At 42.0% G+C, this 19,488-nt stretch overlaps 1 protein-coding gene and 1 non-coding gene across 2 annotated transcripts in view; both read left to right on the top strand.

Annotated features, from left to right (window-relative positions):
* The window catches only part of Ppm1e (protein phosphatase, Mg2+/Mn2+ dependent 1E), a 132,457-nt gene that overhangs the window by 25,434 nt on the left and 87,535 nt on the right, over positions 1-19,488 (top strand). The gene's annotated exons all lie outside the window — the stretch shown is intronic.
* On the top strand, positions 14,963-15,069 carry LOC116079351. Its single transcript, XR_004113920.1, has one exon. It is a non-coding gene; the product is annotated as a U6 spliceosomal RNA (small nuclear RNA).

Raw genomic sequence — 19,488 nt, 5'->3', positions numbered from 1 at the left:
GGCTGGTCTTGAACTCAGAGATCTGCATGCCTCTGCCTCCTGAGTGCTGGGATTAAAGGCGTGCACCACCAATTCCCAGCTTCCACTTTTACTTTTTTAAATGAGAGTCTAGGGACTGGGCCAGTACCTCAGTTGGAAGAGTACTTGCCTAACATTCAGGACTTCCTGGGCTCCACCCCAAGACTGTACAAACTGAGTGTGGTGGTGCACACCTGAGAGCCCAACACCTGGGAGGTTGGAAGCAACAGGATCAGGAGTTCAAGATAACTCTTGCCTACTTGGCCTGCTTCCGAACAGGCTAGGGCACATGAGACCCAGGTTTGAAAAGGCTAAGAACTGATTTTTCTCCAAAGATTTAGTAACTTACTACTCTTGGAGTCCATGAACTAATAATGTAGCATATTTCCATTTGTGCAGCATTTGACATTCCACAGGGTCTACAGAGCACACAGCCAATACAGATGTTATTTCACTCAGTGGGTGAATGAGTAAAAGCATGTGGGCAGATGTGGTGGTGCAAGCCCATGATACCAGCACTGATGTCAAGATTCAGGGCCAGCCTGGGCTACATAATGAACCCCTGTCTCAAAAAAGAAAATGGGAAGTTAATTTGGAATGTTTAATACCTAGATGTAAACTAAATTTCTAGATGTCCTAAGTGTACAAATTGTATTATTTTGAGAACCAGTGAGAGAATGGCTCAGTGGATAAAGGTGCTTGCTACAAAGCCCCTTTGTTCTTCCCTGGTGTCCGGCACTCCTCCTAACACAAAATAGAGAAAATAAATGTTGGCTTTTAAAATTCTTGGTGCTGGAGAGATGGCTCAGTGGTTAAGAGCATTTACTGCTCTTGCAGAGGACCTGGGCTCAATTTCCAGCAACCACACAGCAGCTCACTTCTGTAACTCCATTTTCTGGGGATCCAACATCTTCTCATGACTTCCTCCAACACAGCACAGGGCATGCATGTGGCACACATACATACATGCAGGCAAAAGGCTCATAGACAATTAACAATTATTTAAAAAATTTAAAATCTTTAAAAGGGGGGAAGGAGTTTGAGAAATTGCTCAGTAGTTAAGAGTGAATACACCCCAGGCAAAGTGGTGCATGACTTTAGTCCCAACTCTTGAAGCATGCACGTAGCTGTGAGTTTGAGGCCAGTCTGGTCTACATAGTGAGTTCCAGGCCAGTCAAGGCTACATAGTGAGACCCTGTCTCAAAACCAAATGAAACCAAAAGAGGTTTCAAGAGGACCCAAGTTTTCTTCCCAGTACCTACATTCCCTTATGAGCTGAATGCAGTATTAAATCTTGATTGAAAATCTTTAAAACTTTTTGAAAAAGAAATGTTACTATTTTTAAACAGAATAAACACAACAATATAAATTTTAATTTTGATGTCTGATTCACATATGTATTTAATTAATTGAGTTCAGGTGTTACTAGCTGTTTCAGTTGTAGAATTCATAAATGTGTTTATGATGGTGAAAACCTCATAAGAATAAACCCAAACTTAAAAAAGAAATTATAGGGGCTGGTGAGATGGCTCAGCAAGTAAGAGCACTGATTGCTATTCCGAAGGTCCTGAGTTCGGATCCCAGCAACCACATGGTGGCTCACAACCACCTGTAATGAGATCTGATGCCCTCTTCTGATGTGTCTGAAGACAGCTACAGTGAATTGAGCTAGAGTGAGAGGGCCAGAGTGAGCGGGGCTGGCAGAGGTCCTGAGTTCAATTCCCAGCAGCCACACACATGATGGCTCACAGCCATCTGTACAGCTACAATGTATACAGTTCATACACATAAATAAATAAAAGAAATCTTTAAAAAAAAAAGAAATTGTAATTTTGAAATTTAATGGTTTTTTAGATTAGGTTTTGCTGCATATAGAAATAACAGTTTTCTTTAAACTGTGAAAATGCCAATTCTCTGTACAAACCTTTGCTCTCATTTCTATTTTTACAGTCTTCTAGCTCATCATACTCCTTGAACCCTTCCCTTGATCTTCATCCAGAGAGTTAGACTGTTTCCCCAGGATTAATAGTGACAGGGCCATTTGTTTTCTAGACAGAAGGAGCCTGTTTGGTCTTTCATGGTGGCCACAGCTTCATGTGGAACCGTGAGGCAGGTCAGACACATTCACTCACTTCTCCCAGTGCAGATGCTCTTGGTCCTTTTCATCTGGTCTTAGTTGATCAGGTTTCTTCTTCTAAATGACACTTCAAAGAAGGTTCCATTTGTTTCTGCTCAAATTTCTTGTTACTGTTTCTCTCTGTCCCTTATTAGAATGAAGTTTCATTCTGCTTCTGACTTTCCCAGCATGTATATAGTGGATAGATGTTGAGCTTTGTTGAATGTTCCTTTTTTTGTTTGTTTGTTTGGTTTTTTTGTTTTGTTTTGTTTTGTTTTTTTGAGACAGGGTTTCTCTGTGTAGCCCTGTCCTGGAACTCACTCAGTAGACCAGGCTGGCCTCAAATTCAGAAATCCACCTGCCTCTGCCTCCCAAGTGCCGGGATTAAAGTTGTGCACCACCGCTGCCTGCCATGTTGAATATTTCTTATGTACCTTTTTGGGTCTTGGTATATTCTTGCCCTTTGTTCTGTTATGATGGTGAATTGCAGGTTTAGGGATGTAACTCAGACACAGAATGCTTGCCCACCATGCACAAGGCTTTTGGACTGAATCTCATTACTGAGGAAAAAAGTAAAGAACATTGTTTTTTCACTTTGAATTCCTCGAGTAAGCCCCGTTAGTCACAACGATATATTATCGTTTTCTATGCTGCTAGATTCACATGCTAGTATTTTATTTATTTATAATTTTAAAGGATTTTATTTGCATAGGTGTTTTACTTTCATGTATGTATGTCCTGTATATGCCCAGTGCCATCAGAGGCCAGAGAGGGCATCCGATTCCTTGAAATGGATGTTACAGTCAGAGCCACCGTGTGGATGCTGGAAATGGAGCTCAGCTCTGCTGGTAGGGCAGTCAGTGCTTTTAGCTGCTGAGCCAGCTCTCCAGCCCCTAAAGACTGTATAATTATGTGTGTCTGTGTAGAGTATGTGCTCATGTGTGCAGATGTGCTCAGAGGCCAGAAGAGGCCATCAGAGTCTGTTGTACAGGACTGTCCTCCCTGCCAGACAAACCCATCTGCAGGAGTTCAGCTGTGCCCATTTACAAAAGATCATCCCAGCTGGACCCACTGACTGGCATCCCCTTGTAGAAGGAGGAGCAGGGAGGATCATGAGACTCTCTCCTGAGTATCCAGCCACTCCAAACTACCTTTTGTATGCAATTCCACCCTAATTGCATGTGGTCTGGGGGGATAGACTAGAGAATCTAGGCCAGGGAAGACTAGGAGAGGGTGGGCTCATCTGTGCAGCTATAGGAAATCAGTCCTCCCTACTGGGTGAACAATTTCCAGAGTGGCCTTTGTGAGAGGGCCAAGACCCAAACTCCTGAAGGAACTCTTGACCTGTGCTGTGTAAGTAAGCTCCATAAAAACTCACTGATGCCCTAGGGTGAGCCTTGGTCCGACTGTATCTTGGTTTTTTTTTTATTGGGGGCTTATATCATCTCCCCAAGAGAAGGAGTTTTAGCAATTAACTCCTGGAACAGAGGTTACAGGTGCTTGTGGCTTGATGTGAGTGCTGGAAACTGAACTCAAGTTTTCTGCAAGAGCAGTACATGTTTTAACTGCTGAGCTTTCTCTCCAGGCCCTATTTGTGGTATATGTGTATGTGTGTGTGTGTGTGTGTGTGCACATGTGTGTGACAGAATCTTATGTAGCTCAAGGTAGGCTTCACCTCGTTCTACAGTCAAGGATGATTTTGAACACTGAGTCCTGCTGCTGTCATTTTCCACGAATACCAGGTGAGTGTTTTATTTGCTGATCTATTCCTATGCGGACACACCATGACCAAGTCAACTCTTAGCCAGGCAGTGGTGGCTGCCTGGTCTACAGAGTGAGTTCCAGGACAGCCAAGGCTACACAGAGAAACCCTATCTTGAAAAACAAAAAACAAAACAACAATAAACCTCTAAGATTCTAGGCCTGGGGATGCAGATCAGTTGGTAAAGTGCAGGTTTAACACAGATGGAGCCCTGGGCTTGACCTCAGCACTGCATACCTGGGGATGATGGCACACACCTATAATCCCAGCGGACAGACAGGCAGACACTGGGTCTGGTATTGGATTTTGAAACCTTAATACCCCAGCACCACCACCATGACACACCTCTTCTCCAAAGGCCACACCTCTTAATTCCTCTCTAACAGTTCTATTAACTGGGACCAATCAGTCCTGAGCCAGGGAGCCATTTCCATCCAAACCACCACAGTGAGCATCCTACCAGCTGAGCAGCAGCCCTGTTCTCACATGCTTTCCTTGTTTTAGTCTAGCAGCACATTATGGATTTGGCTGACTTTGTTCAGCTGATCTTTTCAAATCACCAACTTTTGGTATTGTTACTTTTCTATTTGCTTGATTCCATGTCACTGATTACAGGTTTTTTTATTTCATTATCCTACTCTTCTGCACCCACCCCCACTTTTTTGTACCTTTACTTATATCTTTGTTTTCATATATAAGCATTATGATTTTATTTGTTCCTCTTTTTTTGGAAGTGGTGCTGTTGTTTCCAAGGCTAGACTTGGAACTTTTGATTCATCTGCCTCTGCCTCCTGAGCAAGGTTACAGGTGTGCAGCATCACACCCTGTTTCCATGGTACTGGTAATTAAACTCAGGGCTTTGTGCAATTGAGATGGGCACTCTACATCCCAACCTTATAGACTGCATTTTAGTTACTTTATTTCTTTAGGGAATATCTTTTGAGTTTTTTAAGTTAACTTTTATCTTTGTATGTTTGGTACATGTGCACATGACATTTGTAAATGTATATGTTTGTATGTCTGTAAGTACAGCCATGTTCATACCTCAGGGCACATGTGGAGGTCTGAGGACAATTTGCAGGAGTCAGTTCTCTCCTTCCACCTAAGTGTTCTGGGACTGAACTCCATCTTCAGACTTAAGAGCAGGTGCCTGTGCACTGAGCTCTCTCGCCTGCTTTTAAGATAACGTTCAACCCATATCTTCTCTTGGCCACTCTCCCAGCTCCTGGTTATCATCATTCTGTGGTTTCCATGAGCTTGGTAATTTTAGGTTCTACATGGGAAGCGATTAGTAGAGCCATCCTCCAGCCTCATTACCTATAGTAGATGAGTTCTAAGGCTCACTGTGGATGCCAAGATTCAAGGATGTTCAAGTGGTTCATATAAGGTGGTGTAGAATTTGCACATACAAGGCTGGCAAAGGTGGTGCAGAGGATAAAAGCACTTTCTGCACAGGCCTGATGACGTGAGCTCAGTCCCCGGGAGCTATGGTGGAAGGGGGCGTAGACTCTGAGAACTTGTCCCCTCCTGCACACATGGACCCTGGCATGTTCATGTCCCCCCACACAAAGAGATGTTTTAAAGAATTTACACAACCTCTATTTATCTTCTTAAATACTTTAAGTCATCGTTAAATGACTTTTAATAATGACACCTGCAAATGTCATATAAATAGTTGCTAGACTGTGTCTGTTGGAGGAAACTGACAAGAAAAAGCCTGCACGTTTAATGTAAGCTAATGATATTTGCCTTTCTGTGCAATGTCCTCAAGCTCTATCCCTTTGGTCCAAATAACAGGACTTAATTCTTTTCAAAAGCTGGATACGATCTGCTGGCTATCCCCCAGTTTTCTTGTTCATTCAGTGGACACTTGTCTTCATATCTGGCTATTGTAAATATGCTGCAGTCAACATGGGAACTCAAACATCTACACGAGATACTTACTTCATTTTCTTTGGCTGTGCACCCAGAAGTGGGATTGCTGGATCGATCATATGATAGCTCTATTTTTAATTTAAAAATCAATTGAAGAATCTCTGTACTGTTTTCCACAATGGCTTTGCCAATTTATATTTCCACCAGCCTTACATAACAATTCTTGCCTAGTGCACAACCTATACAACACTTATTTCTTAAATTTTACCTGGCTGATGGTGTCTTTGCATATTCTTGTTGGCCATTTGTATGTCTTCTTTAGAAATGTCTGTTAAAGCCTCTGCCCATTTTTAATAGGATGGTTTGAGTTTTGCTGTTGATTTGGATGAGCTTCTTATATATTTTGGGGTGGCCATGATGGTGCATGGCAGTAGGCAAATACCAAAGAGGATGAAAGGCAAGATTCCAAATTTGAGTTCAGTATATATACCTAAGGTATAAAATATGATGTATGTATGTATGTATGTATGTATGTATGTATGTATGCAGCCGGCATGCTTTGTGTATGCCTCCATTCATGGGTTTTTAGTCTGGGTGCTGTTGGCATTTAGGACACTGTTATTTCTTTTTTAAAATTTTTTCATTTTCTGTGTATGAGTACACTGTAGATGTCTTTAGATCCACCAGAAGAGACCATCAGATCCCATTACAAGTGGTTGTGAGCCACCATGTGGGTTCTGGGAATTGAACTCAGAACCTCTTGAAGAGTAGTCAGTGCTCTTAACTGCTGAGCCATCTCTCCCAGCCCCAAGGACACTGTTATTTCTTTGATGTGGCACAATCATATGTTTAACAGCATACCAGTCCTGTGCTTCCTAAATCCCAGGAGCACCCTGTCTACTAAAATTTCTAAAGACAAATCTCCTGTTAGGTGTGAACGACTGTTTAGCAGTAACCTGTATGAAGTAAAACTACACAGAGGGGTAGAGATCACACCAGTAACCCTGCACCAGTGTGTTCTGTCTCCCCTTTCTTCTAGGCCACCAAGACTTAGGGTTAAGTAATACACTAGCAGATGATGGGATATGCTCTCTGACAACCTCCCTCTCTCTCTCTCTGTGCATGATCGTATATTCATGTATATGCATGTTAATTAATATGCACACACATATTGAGGTCAGAGGTCAACATCAGGATGTCTCATCTTCCTCAACAGTTTATCCAGGATATATTTCAAAAAAAAAAAAAAAAAAAAAAGGATTTATCACTAAACGTGGAGCTTGCAGGTTTGCTAGAGTAGCTGACCAGCAAGCCCCAGGGACCATGTAGAGAACACTGGGGTCGCAGATGTTTCCCATTGCACCCAGCACTTACATAGGTGCTGGGAGTGCACTCAAGTCCTCTTGCTTATGTAGCAAGCCAGCTGAGCTATTTTCACAGCCCTGCTTATTCTCTTGTCCATACCAAAACATTTGCGTTAGTGTGCTTCAGGGAGCTGTTATTTTATATAATTATGGGGATGATAAAGAAAAGATGGTGCATTTCAAGTGTGTAAAAGTAGCTTTTGTGGGGATGGAGAGATGGCTCAGCAGTTAAGAGCACTGACTGTTCTTCTGAAAGTCCTGAGATCAAATCCCAGCAATGACATGATGGCTCATAACCATCTGTAACAAGATCTGATGCCCTTAAAAAAAAAAAAAGTAGCTTTTGTGGGAGGCAGAGGCAGAGGCAGGTGAATCTCTGGGAGTTTGAGGCCAGCCTGCTCTACAGAGCTAGGTCTAGGACAGCCAGAGCTACACAAAGAAACCCTGTCTTAAAAAAACAAACCAAATCAAACCAACTAACCAAAAAAACCACATACACACCCCCCAAAAACAACCAAAAGACAGAAAAAAAAGAGCCAGAATTGTTATACAAAGAAACCCTGTCTCAAAAAGCCACAAAAAGATTAGCTTTTCATCTTGCCTGTTATGACTCATTAAATTTCATTATTATAATAAAAATGTTAAATCTATCTACTTCCACTTTATCACCATCATTTTTCCTTGGAGGCAAGGGCTTGCTTTGCTGGCCAGGATAGCCCTGACCACCAAGGCTGGAGGCTCACTCCCAGGAGCTGGATTGCTGCTACGGCCCCAGCACCCAGCTTTGCCATTTACTTTGTCCAAGCTCCAAACAGTTTGATCAGATATGATAATGTTTTGAAGCAGATGCCGGTGCAGAAGCTTCTTGCTGTTTTCTTGGTGCTGTTGTGTGCAGTGTTGAGGATGGACCCAAGGCCTCTGGCATACTGAGCATGTCCGTTGTCACTGGACTGTGTCCTCCGATCCCTGCCATCATCCCTTAATGATGCCATTACCTGTACAAAGATAAACAGATGACCTGTTGGCTGATAGGCTTGCTGGAAAATAGTCTGAAATAGTGAACATACAGCTGCCCAACTGTAGCCTTGGAAACTGTTCTGTATCATTCTCAGTCTTCAGAATTCTGAAAAAAAAAATTAACCTTTAGTATAAAGAAAATAAACCAAAAGCAGTGTGATTTCTCACCAACTCCCTTTCCCCTGATTTTTTAGACACAGTCTTCCTCTGTAACTCATGAAAGCCTGGAACTCATTGTGTATCCCAGCCTGGTCTTCAACTCATGGTGATCCTCTTGGCTCAGCTTCAGCCTCAATGCTGGTCTCATGTGATTTATTTCAACCTGAATCTAGACTAGCACTGGCAAGCTGTTTTTGTCTCTGTAAGACAAGTCTCACTGTGTAGCCCATATTGGTCTTAAGTGGATGATTCTTCTGCTTCAGCCACAACAGCTGTGATTCTATGTGTGCACCATCATGCCCAGCCCTGGTATTGTATTAGTGAGGTTTGGACTGTTCTGATAAATTATTATATCAACCCTGACAAATTGTTCTTGTAAAATAAGCAGGACTGGAGAGATGGCTGGCTCAGCAGTTAAGAGCACTGACTGTTCTTCCAGAGGTCCTGAGTTCAGTTCCCAGCAACCACATGCTGGCTCACAACCATCTGTAATGAGATTTATGTACTCTTCTGGTGTGTGTCTGAAGACAGCTACAGTGTACTCATATAAATAAAAAAAAATAAGTTCAATTTGTCAAACAAGAGATAGATTAGGGCAGGGGCTAGAGGCACTTGCTTATTTTCCAGGGGACTCAAATTCTGTTTGTAGCACCTCTATCAGAAGGCCTGTAACTACAGCTCCAAGGGATCTGATGCCTCTGTCCTCCCAATAGGAGCTGACACTTATGTGCACATACACACAACTAAAAATATTTTATAAAGGACTGGTGGCTTAGTCTCTGGGAGCTCTGAGGGGTCCAGATTAGTTGATACTGTTGCTGTTTTCCCTATGGGGTTGCAATTCCCTTCAGCTCCTTCAGTCCTTCCCCTAACTTTTCCATAGTAGTCCCCAACCTCAGTCCAATGGTTGGCTGTAAGTATCTGCATCTGTCTCAGTCAGCTGCTGAGAGAGCCTCTCAGAGGGCAGCCATGCTAGGCTCCTGTCTGTAAGTACAACATAGCATTAGTAATAATGTCAGGCTTTGGTGCCTGCCCATGAAATGGATCCCAAGTTGGCCAGTCACTGGATGGCCTTTCCTTCAGTAGCTGCTCCATTTTTGTGCCTGCATTTCTGAGAAATGACTTAAAAAGCTATTACTGGGGACTGGAGAGATGGCTCAGGAGTTAAGAATACTGGTTGCTCTTCCAGAGATCTTGAGTTCAATTCCCAGCAACCACATGGTGGCTTACAACCATCTGTAATGGGATCTGATGCCCTCTTCTGGTGTGTCTGAAGACAGCTACAGTGTGTTCATTTTAAAAAAATAAGTAAATCTAAAAAAAAAAAAAAAAAAAGAAGCTATTCCTTCCTTCCTTTCTCCGTCCCTCCCCACTTCTCTCCCTTCTTTCTTCCACCCCTCTCTCTTTTCTTCATGAAACCCAGTCTCTTGTGTCCCATGCTGTCCTCACCTGACCTTCTTGACTCCATTCCTAGCACCCTGAACTCTTAGAGAGATTGTATGTGTCTGGTGTTATTTATATGTTTATTTTGAGATGTTTTAAAAAATGATGTGGTGTGTGTGTGTGTGTGTGTGTTCATGAGTTTGTTTGCATCACATGCATGCAGGAGCCTGTGAGGCCAGGGAAGGGCATTGGATACTCTAGGACTGCAGTTACAACCATCTATACCTAAGTAATGGAGTGTGGATTTCAATCACCAACCACGCTTGGGAATATGTGTCTAGTGTTCCCAGCCTTCACCTCTTCAGAATTTTCTCTGTATTTCCATATCCACCAAGAGAAAATATTGGGAAGAAGGGAGAGGGAAAGGTAAGAAGTGGGGGTATGCTCAAAGTACATGATATGCTTGTTGAAAAAGTCTCTGTTAAGCCTGTACCATATTTTATGATACCATATTTTATGAACATAAGAATAGAATGGGGTGTGATGTAGTCTTAGGAACCACTGTAGTGGAATTATCATGAGTACGAGGGCTAAGCATAAGCAGTCTCGATGATCCTAATCTGCAGACTTGCCAGCTCTGCTCTGTGCTGCCTTGGGCAGTGAGCTGACTTCCTTAAGCCTCTATTTCCTCATCTATGAAGAGGGTCAGGTTACAAGGAGCATTACACGATTTCTATGCAAAGCACCTAGTGTAATGCCTGGCATGTGGCAAGTGCTTGTTACAAAAATCTACACATAACGTGCTTTAGCAATAAAACTAAAGATAAAAAATTCATACTGATTTAAAATTTACTTCAATTATTAATTTAATCAGTTGAAAGCTAATAATTAGATTTAAAAAATAAACAGTCTATTTCATGTGTTTTATGTTAATTAGTATGTACTTTATATTAATTAGTAAATGTAAAGATAATTATTTCTGGTAGTATTGTCAGTGATTTAAAGATGTGCTTTGGCGATTTATATGAGCATGCTTGGTCAAAGCAAGATGAACTGTTCATACCAAACAGGCAGAATTCCTATTAAAGGGGTCAATTTACCTGGCACCTGCCAGGACAGGAGGACAGACAGACAGGCAGCAGGATTGATGGAGGTAGTGCTATTATACTTCATCTAATCAAACACTTTTAAGTTTTTGCAACTTATTTAACATAAAGGGCTAACTTTTTAAAGGTGACTAAAATTAACTATACAAATAAGCAGAAATTGCTTTATAAAAAGAAAGCCCAAAATGTTACTTTCTGTTGAAAACTCATAGTCCAATTTTATTCAGACCAGAGAAAAAAAAGAAAGTTTTAAATACATTAAAAGAAACTCAGCTGTTGGTTTGGGATGTTACAGCTGGAGCCACGAAGCAGTGAGGACCATCTGCTGATACAGTCGACGTGCTACTACATTGCTTTCTGTTCTCAGAACACTGCAGTTACGTTCTAGAACAGTCGTTACAGCGTCAGCTTCATACCACTAGAATTCTTTGATTATTTGGGCTTCTTCCTATTCAGTTAAAAAAAAAATGTTTTTCAGTGCTGGGGATCGAACCCAGAGCTCACACGTGCTAGGCAAATGCCCCCTATCCGCTAAGTTACCGCCTCAGTAAAGTTATTTCTGTTCTCAAAGCCCACCTAAGGAGATTCCTTAGATGGTATTGGCCATACCCTTGTGTGTCATACTAAGCAAACTTTCAGTGCCCGAGTACTTTACAGGGGAAGTAAATTTAAAAAGTGTAACTTGGTCAGCTCTCAGCAGGAATTCTTGGTCCCAAACAGTTAGACCACAGTTGGTTTGTTGTGGTTGTTTTAAAGTATTTGCTTTATTTCTTAATTGGTGGATATATGTGTGGGTATGTGCACATGAGTAGAGGCGTCCAAGAAGTAGGAATTACAAAAAGCTGTGAACCACATGGGAACTCAGGAGTCATCTCTTCGGCCCTATTGTGTTTTTCTTTTTCTTTTTCTTTTTGGATAGGGTCCATACTGTGTCACAGGCTGGCCTGAAAATCAGTATGTAGCTTAGACTGATTTCAACTAATTCAACTTGCAATTGATCCTCCTGCCTCAACCACCCAAATAACTGACATTAAAGGGTCAGCCACTGTGCCAGCCTCCTTTCTGTGATTTTGATAGTGAATTTGTTTGTTGATACTTGATCTTGAGAATATTTTTCATATTTTTGCTAGCATTTTAGGTGACTTATCTTTTTTTTTTCCAGAGTAAATTGGTACTCTGTTGGCTTGGAATACTTATAGTTTATAGTTGATTCACTAGGGAGAAAATTGGAAGACTTAAATATCTATAAGAACGTCATTGGGAGTCTGCCTTTTAAAATAGAAAACTTAAATTCATCTTTTGCATTATGGTGTCAAAAATGGGGCTCTTGGTCTGGGTTGTTTTCCATGTTCAAAGTTTATTATTTTCCATGTACTGTGCAATCAGAACTAAAGTGGGAGAAAAAAAATGAAGACATTGCTAACTGGTGTCTTAAACTGTAAGTATCCATGTGACTCAAATGTCCCCTTACCTGTTTCTATAAGATGCTATTGATTATTGACTAGTAGGCACAAAGTGAATGGGTTTCCACTGCTCCTCTGTTCTGGTTTGTTTTATGTCAACTTGACGTAAGCTAAAGTTGTCTGCAATGAGGAAACTTTAACTGAGAAAATGCTTCCATAAAATTGGGCCGTAGGCAATCCTATAGGGCATTTTCTTAGTTAGTGATTGATGAGGGAGGGCAGAACTCACTGTGGGTGGTGCCACCAACCCTGGCCGGTGGTCCTGGGATCTAAAAGAAAGCAGGTTGAGCAAGCCAGTGAGCAGCACCCTGTCATGGCCTCTGCATCAACTCCTGCCTCCAGGTTCCTGTCCCAGCTTCTTGCTTCGGATTCCCTCAAAGGACTCGACCCTTTCCTCTCTGAGTTGCTTTTGGTCATCACAGCAGCAGTGACCCTAACCAGGGTCACTGCATCCTCAAATGCAGTGCTTCTCAGCCTTCCTAGTGCCGCCACCCTTTAAAAACAGTTGCTCAGGTGGTGGCCCCAACTGTGAAATTATTTTGTTGTTACTTCATAACTGTAATTTTGCTTTTGTTATGAATCATAAAGTAAATATCTGCTATGCAACCCCAAGGGGTTGGGACTCACATATCCAATGACATAATTTTATTTTTGTGGATCATATCCTTACCAATAACTCTAGTACTTGGGAGGCTGGAGTAAGCAGGGTTGCCATGGCTAGCCTGGGCTATGTAACAAGCTGTCATCTAAAGACAAGCATAAAAGACACAGGGTCCTCCAAAACCAAGAAAGAGACTAGCGTTTGTATCCTTTGTCATTGTAAGGTAAGGAGACAAAGGCAGGGCAGATGGCTCAGAATTCCATTTTATTTTTGATTCTGTAAGCTCCCTAAGATGGGGACCTTCTAATATAGTCGGTTCAGGAACTCTGTGATTGAGCCTGTGGCAAAAGCCATGCCTGACAGAGTCACACTGTGTGGAAGGAAAATGGTGGGAACCAAGCTGTTTTACATCCTTTGCTCCAGCTCACCTCAGCGCAGACATTTTTTTCTTATATTGTTTGAGGGATACATTTTTGTCTTACCTATAAATAGCACACATTGTTTTATTCTGCAGGTTTCCTCTTGTCTTTTTTTAGAAGCAAGCAGACTATAAATCATGAAAAAAGAAGTGTCTCTTGTGTCATGTAGCTCAAGTTCTGTTTTTTGGGTTTCCTTTTCTTTTCTTTTCCTTTCTTTCTTTCTTTCTTTTTTTTTCTTTTTCTGAAACAATGTGTTTCTGTGCAGCCCTGACTGTCCCGGGTTGTGTAGACCAGGCTGGCCTCAAATCTCAGAGAACTGTCTGCATCTGCCCCCTCAGTGCTGGAATCAAGGGCATGCCCCACCACACCTGGCTTCCTGTAGCTCAGTCTTAAAGCCCAAAACAATGTTTGCCTTAGACCTGCATCATCATTGGTGACTCTGAGTGAGAAATGAAAATTTTAATTTCATTCTTTAAATTCTTTATTTTTGATGCTGAGCAGGTTCCCCATGAGCCTCTGATTTGATCCCCAAAAGAAAGGCTTCTGAACATGGCTTCTAAAATATGTTCATTTGCTGTGTCTCCTGTTTCTCTCCCAAAGAAAATTTGATCCCTTTTATGGCAGGGGCTGTTTTTTACCTTTTATTTCTTATCTTTTTTTTTTTTTTTCCTTTCTAAATCTTCCGGTCCCCAAAGGTTTTCAGATTCTTCAAGATAACCTTTCTTGGCTGGAGTGTACAGTGGGGCTTTCAAGCCTCATTCTCCTGAAAACAACTTGGAGTTTTTCTTGCCATCATGGAAATTGTATGTGGAGAAACGCCCAACCTAAGATGACTTAGGAGATGGCCAGCTTTGCGGAAGGGTCTTCAGATGTCTTTCTGGATCATTTGCTTTCTGATATCACCAGATTGTCCCTTATCCCAATGGAGACAGATCTAGGAGACTGTACCGTAATTAGCTAATTCTGTCACTCCTGCCAAGACAGTGAAGGTTCCTCCCTGTGAACACATTCTGCTGCCAGCAGCTCAACTGGAACATTGTGTTTATTTATGAGGGGATCTGAGTGTGAACAATTTGGCTTCAAGATTAAATGAGGGAATAGGTTATATTGATAAACCTGATGTAATATTAGTCTTTTAAAGGAAAATTACAGTCACAAAAAAAGGAGCTCACATGTGAAGTATTGAAGATCACAGAAATGGAAAACTCCCTTCATTTACAAGAGTTCCTTGCTTTTGCCCCTCTTGCCTTTGTGAAAGCGGACAGATGTACTGGAGCCAGCCTAGGTTGGTATGATAACAGCAGATTGGGACTCAGTGCAGAACTAGGTGTACAGTGTCAGGCAATCCAGGTCAGAGATATTTACTACATATGAGGAATGTTGATGGGCTCTAGTGGGACAGAAAGCATAGTCATGAGTATGTGCATCCATCAAAAGTCCCTAAGTCATATATATAAAGTAAGACTATGCAGAGCGGGGCATGCTGGCACACATCTGTAATTCTAGCATTTGGGAGGTGGGAATGTGAGGATCAGGAGTTGAAGGCCCTCCTTAGTTATAATGACCTACAGAGTTCAAGACCAGCCTGGGATACCTGAGGCCCTGTCGCAAAATACCAAAAAGAATCCCGTATATATAATAGAAATGGAAATAGATCAGTGAATCATGGCAATAGAAGGGTGCTTGCTTTGGCAGCACATTTACTAAAATTGGAACACAGAGAAAAGATTAGCATGGCCCCTGAGCAAAGAATGACACGCAGCTCTGTCAAGTGTTCCATATTTTTTTGAGATTCAGATAAAACTTATCTGACAGTATATTTTAACTCCGTAGTGTATATTGCTAATAGAATTTAAAAGAATAGATATTTTATTAAGTCATTATTTTTTTGGAAATGTCATTATCAAGTTCAGTGTTTTTTTTCCCGATTCGTTTTTAATCTAAACCGATTTTTCATATTTTGGATTAAAATGTTTGAAGCTCTATAACAGGAAACAGAATGAGCTGCATGCTGAGCAGGATTTTCAGTAACAAAGGAGGGGTAGGAGGGACCAATGGGCACTGGTTAGAAAATCAGAACTTTGAGGGGCAGAGGATGCCCTGAGTCCTGAATGGATCCATGTTTTTGGCGTGGGCATGGCCATGTAAAGATGGAAATGGACCTCAGACCCATGGCAAAGTGGCAAAACCTAACCCCTGGGTGAGTTTTGGTGATGGCAAAACCTTTCTAGGGTTCATGTGTGAATGCTGATAGTGTGTGTATATTATGAACCACACCTCCTTGGTCAGCTGAATATCAAAGCCCCGCCTCCTTGGTCAGCTGTATATCAAAGCCCCGTCTCCTTGGTCAGCTGAATATCAAAGCCCCGCCTCCTTGGTCAGCTGTATATAATAAACACTCCGATCTTCCCGGATCCTGCAGTTTTTCCAGGAGCCCAGACCTCCCGATCCCAGTTTTTCTACGTCCATGTGTCTGGGTCTGTCATTTTTTTTATTCCCTCGCTGTGCCGTCAGGTCAGGTCTTTGCAGTTGTGTAATGCCGCAGAGAGAATGGAAAGCTTGTTGGCTGTTTCCCACCTGTAGTCCCAATTACTTGAGAAGTTCCAATTACTCACTGGAACTCAGGAGATTGAGACTAGCCTGGGCAACTTACCAAGAACCCATCTCAAAAATAAAGTCAAATATAAAATTTAAGTTGATTCTAGAAAGGGAGTATCATTCTAATGGATGGAAGAAGGTGGGGGTGCGACTGGGAAGCTCTCACGTTGAGGTAAAGTTAGATGTGGCTGCATGTATTACTGACATCAATTCTGTGTAAGGATAAAGGAGAATATCAGGTCAACCTGTATTGGAATATATACCAATTATTGAAATAAGGATTTGTATTTTCACGTAATACTTGAGAATTATAACAGTTATGGAAGGCACTTATTACAGGTCCCACCACATTCATGCCCCTGTATGATTTCCTTCACAAAGATTGGGATTTGAGGGCATTGTTCCCCCCCCCAAAGATTTTATTTTATTTATCTGAGTACACTATTGCTCTCTTCAGACACACCAGAAGAGGGCATTATATCCCATTACAGATGGTTGTGAGCCACCATGTGGTTGCTGGGAATTGAACTCAGGACCCCCGGAAGAGCAGTTGGTGCTCTTACTTGCTGAGCCATTTGCCAGTCCTCCCTCCCACCCCCCAGCATTGCTTCTTACAAGCAGTGTAACCTGGGACACATTCCTAGTATTGCTGAATCTCAGTGTTGTATGTCATGCACTCTATCCAGTGAGTTGTTTTCAGGGCCGCTGCATAGCCTCTGTGCTGCCTTGTTCTGGATAGGTCTCCAGGACCTGTCAGAGCTTTCTACAGAGAGCCAGCTGTAAATAGTACAGGCTTTGCCTGTGGTACAGAAGCCACAAGGTACTACAACTCAGAATTGTCATTGCTGCACAAAACATCCAAATCTATGAGAACAGGCTCTCCCTCCCTCTCTCTTTTGAGATGGTGTCTTGCTATGTAGCCCAGGCTATGCCCCTCCATGCCCAGCTTTATGGAGTGATTACATTCTAAGAAGATGTCCGTTCCTAAAAACAGAGGTAGGACTGGACTGACCCACAAACTCTCTGAAATTTGATAATCACACATGAATGGTAAACCTGTAGTAAGTTGTGTGGGCCTGTGTGGTCCAGGTTATTTTAAGAAGGAAATTTACGGGATCCATAAGATGTAATTTTCTAGCCTCTCTCATGTGGTTCCTGCATGATAAAAGCTGACCAGTGGATTCTTAAGTAAGCCATTTAAAACCTTCCCTTTAACTCCAGAATTCTCAGTTGGAAAATAAAAGCCATCATCTATCAAATTAACTATAATTAGGAATGTGAGTAAGAGCGATAATATGTGAATGTTGTTCTGGATTTCTTAAAGACGGGCTAAGTAGAAATTATAGCTGAGACTGTTCTAACTGAACAGTAACATCCTTAAATACGATATGACGAGGAACCAACAGCCTGAACACTGCATTGCTCCTGTCTCATGTGATTTGGGCTTTTGTGCAAACTGATTTTTTGGGGGGGGATAGGGTTTCTCTATGTAGCCCTGGCTCCCCTGGAACTCACTCTGTAGACCAGGCTGGACTCGAACAAAGAGATCCACCTGCCTCTGCCTCCTGAGTGCTGGGATTAAAGGTGTGTGCCACCACTGCCTGGCCAGACTAGGATTTTTTTCTGGAGGAAATATGTATTGTTTTGGAACTTCTGCTTTGCAGAATTATCATATAGTGATAATGTTATATTGATTTGTCCACATCATTTTTGACAGCCTGTCATGATTTCATTCTTGAAATGATGACTAATCAAAGACATATATATTCCACTAGTAGTTCTTAAGGACTGGGCTGATAGGAGCTCTTTAAATTAGTTAGATTCCTGTTAGCACTCACTGTCCCTCTTTCTGCTTGCTTGTTTGTTTAGAAAGGCTTATTCTAGGTCCCAGTTTTAGAGGTTTCAGTCTATTGGCTGGGTTGCTTTCAGCAATCTGAAATGGGTACAGCGTATGGTGGAGGCTGCTCCTCACAAAGTAGCTGGGGAGGGGGGGGAAAGCAAAACAGCTCTAGTTCTTTAAATATTTTCTGGGATTTTTTTGTTGTTGTTGTTAACCTCAGTTATTTGAAAAGTTTGCTTATTAGAATATATCAATGTTAATCAAGTGCTGAATTTTACTAGGGCAATGTTGACACTTGGTCCTCTCTTTCTGCTTTGTGGGTTCCAGGCCCTCAGGCTTGGTAGCAAGCCCCTTTACCCTCTGAGCCACCTTGTAGGCCCTTGATACTTCTTTTGAGTCTTGATTGAAGAATACTTAATTGATTCTTTTAGAACATCATTGGCTAATCCTACCTAAAATTTCCATTGTAGGGTTAGTTATAATGTTGTGTTGTCATAATGAGTTTATTTATCAACTCTTTTTTGTTGTTGTTGTTTGTTTTGTTTTGTGTAGCCCTTGATTGGTCTGGGACTCATTATGTAGACCAGGCTGGCCATGAACTCATAGAAATTCACCTGCCAGCCTGTCTCCCTAAAGGTGTGTACTGTCACATCCAGGTCATCCACCCTCAATGACAAGACATCTTTCGTGGTTATCCTGTCAGTATAGAGTAGGAGTTCAAGGTCACTCTGTTTTCCTAGGCTCCCGTCGCCTTTGATTTGCTTATGTATGGATTTGCCTTTTCATGTTCTGAGTTACTCCATAGAAGTTGAATCAGGCAATTTTTTTTTTTTTTTTTTTTTTTTTTTTTTTTTTTTTTTTTTTTTTTTTTTGGTTTTTCGAGACAGGGTTTCTCTGTATAGCCTTGGCTGTCCTGGAACTCACTCTGTAGACCAGGCTGGCCTCGAACTCAGAAATCCACCTGCCTCTGCCTCCCAAGTGCTGGGATTAAAGGTGTGCACCACCACTGCCCGGCGAATCAGGCAATTTTTATTCCAGGTTTCTATGTGTTCTCAAGGTCTCTCCATGTTGTACATTCGTTAGGGTTTCTTCACTCTCTTTCGCTCCCCTTTTCCTTCTCCTGCTCCTTGCCACTTGTTATCAAACGGAAGGCCCGGCAGGTCTCAAACTTGCTGCAATCCTGCTTCAGCCCCGTGAGATGGCGGGATGGCAGATATGAGCTACCATGTCCAGCTTCTGATTCTAGGCAAGCACTCTAGCAGAGCTACATGCTCACCTCATAACGCTGCTTTTTAGGCACTGGTCTCAGCCCTTGTTTTCCATTCTATTGGGTCTATATGTAGGAGCCTTACAGTCTTACATGATGATTTTATGCCTAGCATTCAAAAAACCACCAACTTTTCCACAGCGGTACACATTTTAATATAAGAGTTCAGAACCTTAATTTTAATTACTTTTTAGACAAGGTCTCAGGTAGCACAAACTGGGCTTAAGCTGACTGTGTATCTCAGGATAACCTTGAAGTTCTTTCTACTCTTGAGTCTATCTCCCCAGTGTTGGGATCACAGGTGTGTGCCATCCTGCCCAGGTACGCAGTGCTGAGGTCGAGCCCAGGGCTCCATCTGTGTTAAACCTGCACTTTACTTCTGATCTGCATCCCCAGGCCTAGAATCGTAGGGATTGGTTTTTGTTTTGTTTTATTTTTCATTTTTTCAAGACAGGTTTTCTCTGTGTAGCCCTGGCTGTCCTGGAACTTGCTTTTTAGAC

The sequence above is a fragment of the Mastomys coucha genome, unplaced genomic scaffold (genome assembly GCF_008632895.1).
Source record: "Mastomys coucha isolate ucsf_1 unplaced genomic scaffold, UCSF_Mcou_1 pScaffold5, whole genome shotgun sequence".
Taxonomy (NCBI): domain Eukaryota; kingdom Metazoa; phylum Chordata; class Mammalia; order Rodentia; family Muridae; genus Mastomys; species Mastomys coucha.
The sequence above is the reverse complement of the archived record's forward strand: the minus strand, read 5'-3'. Positions and strand labels throughout refer to the sequence as shown.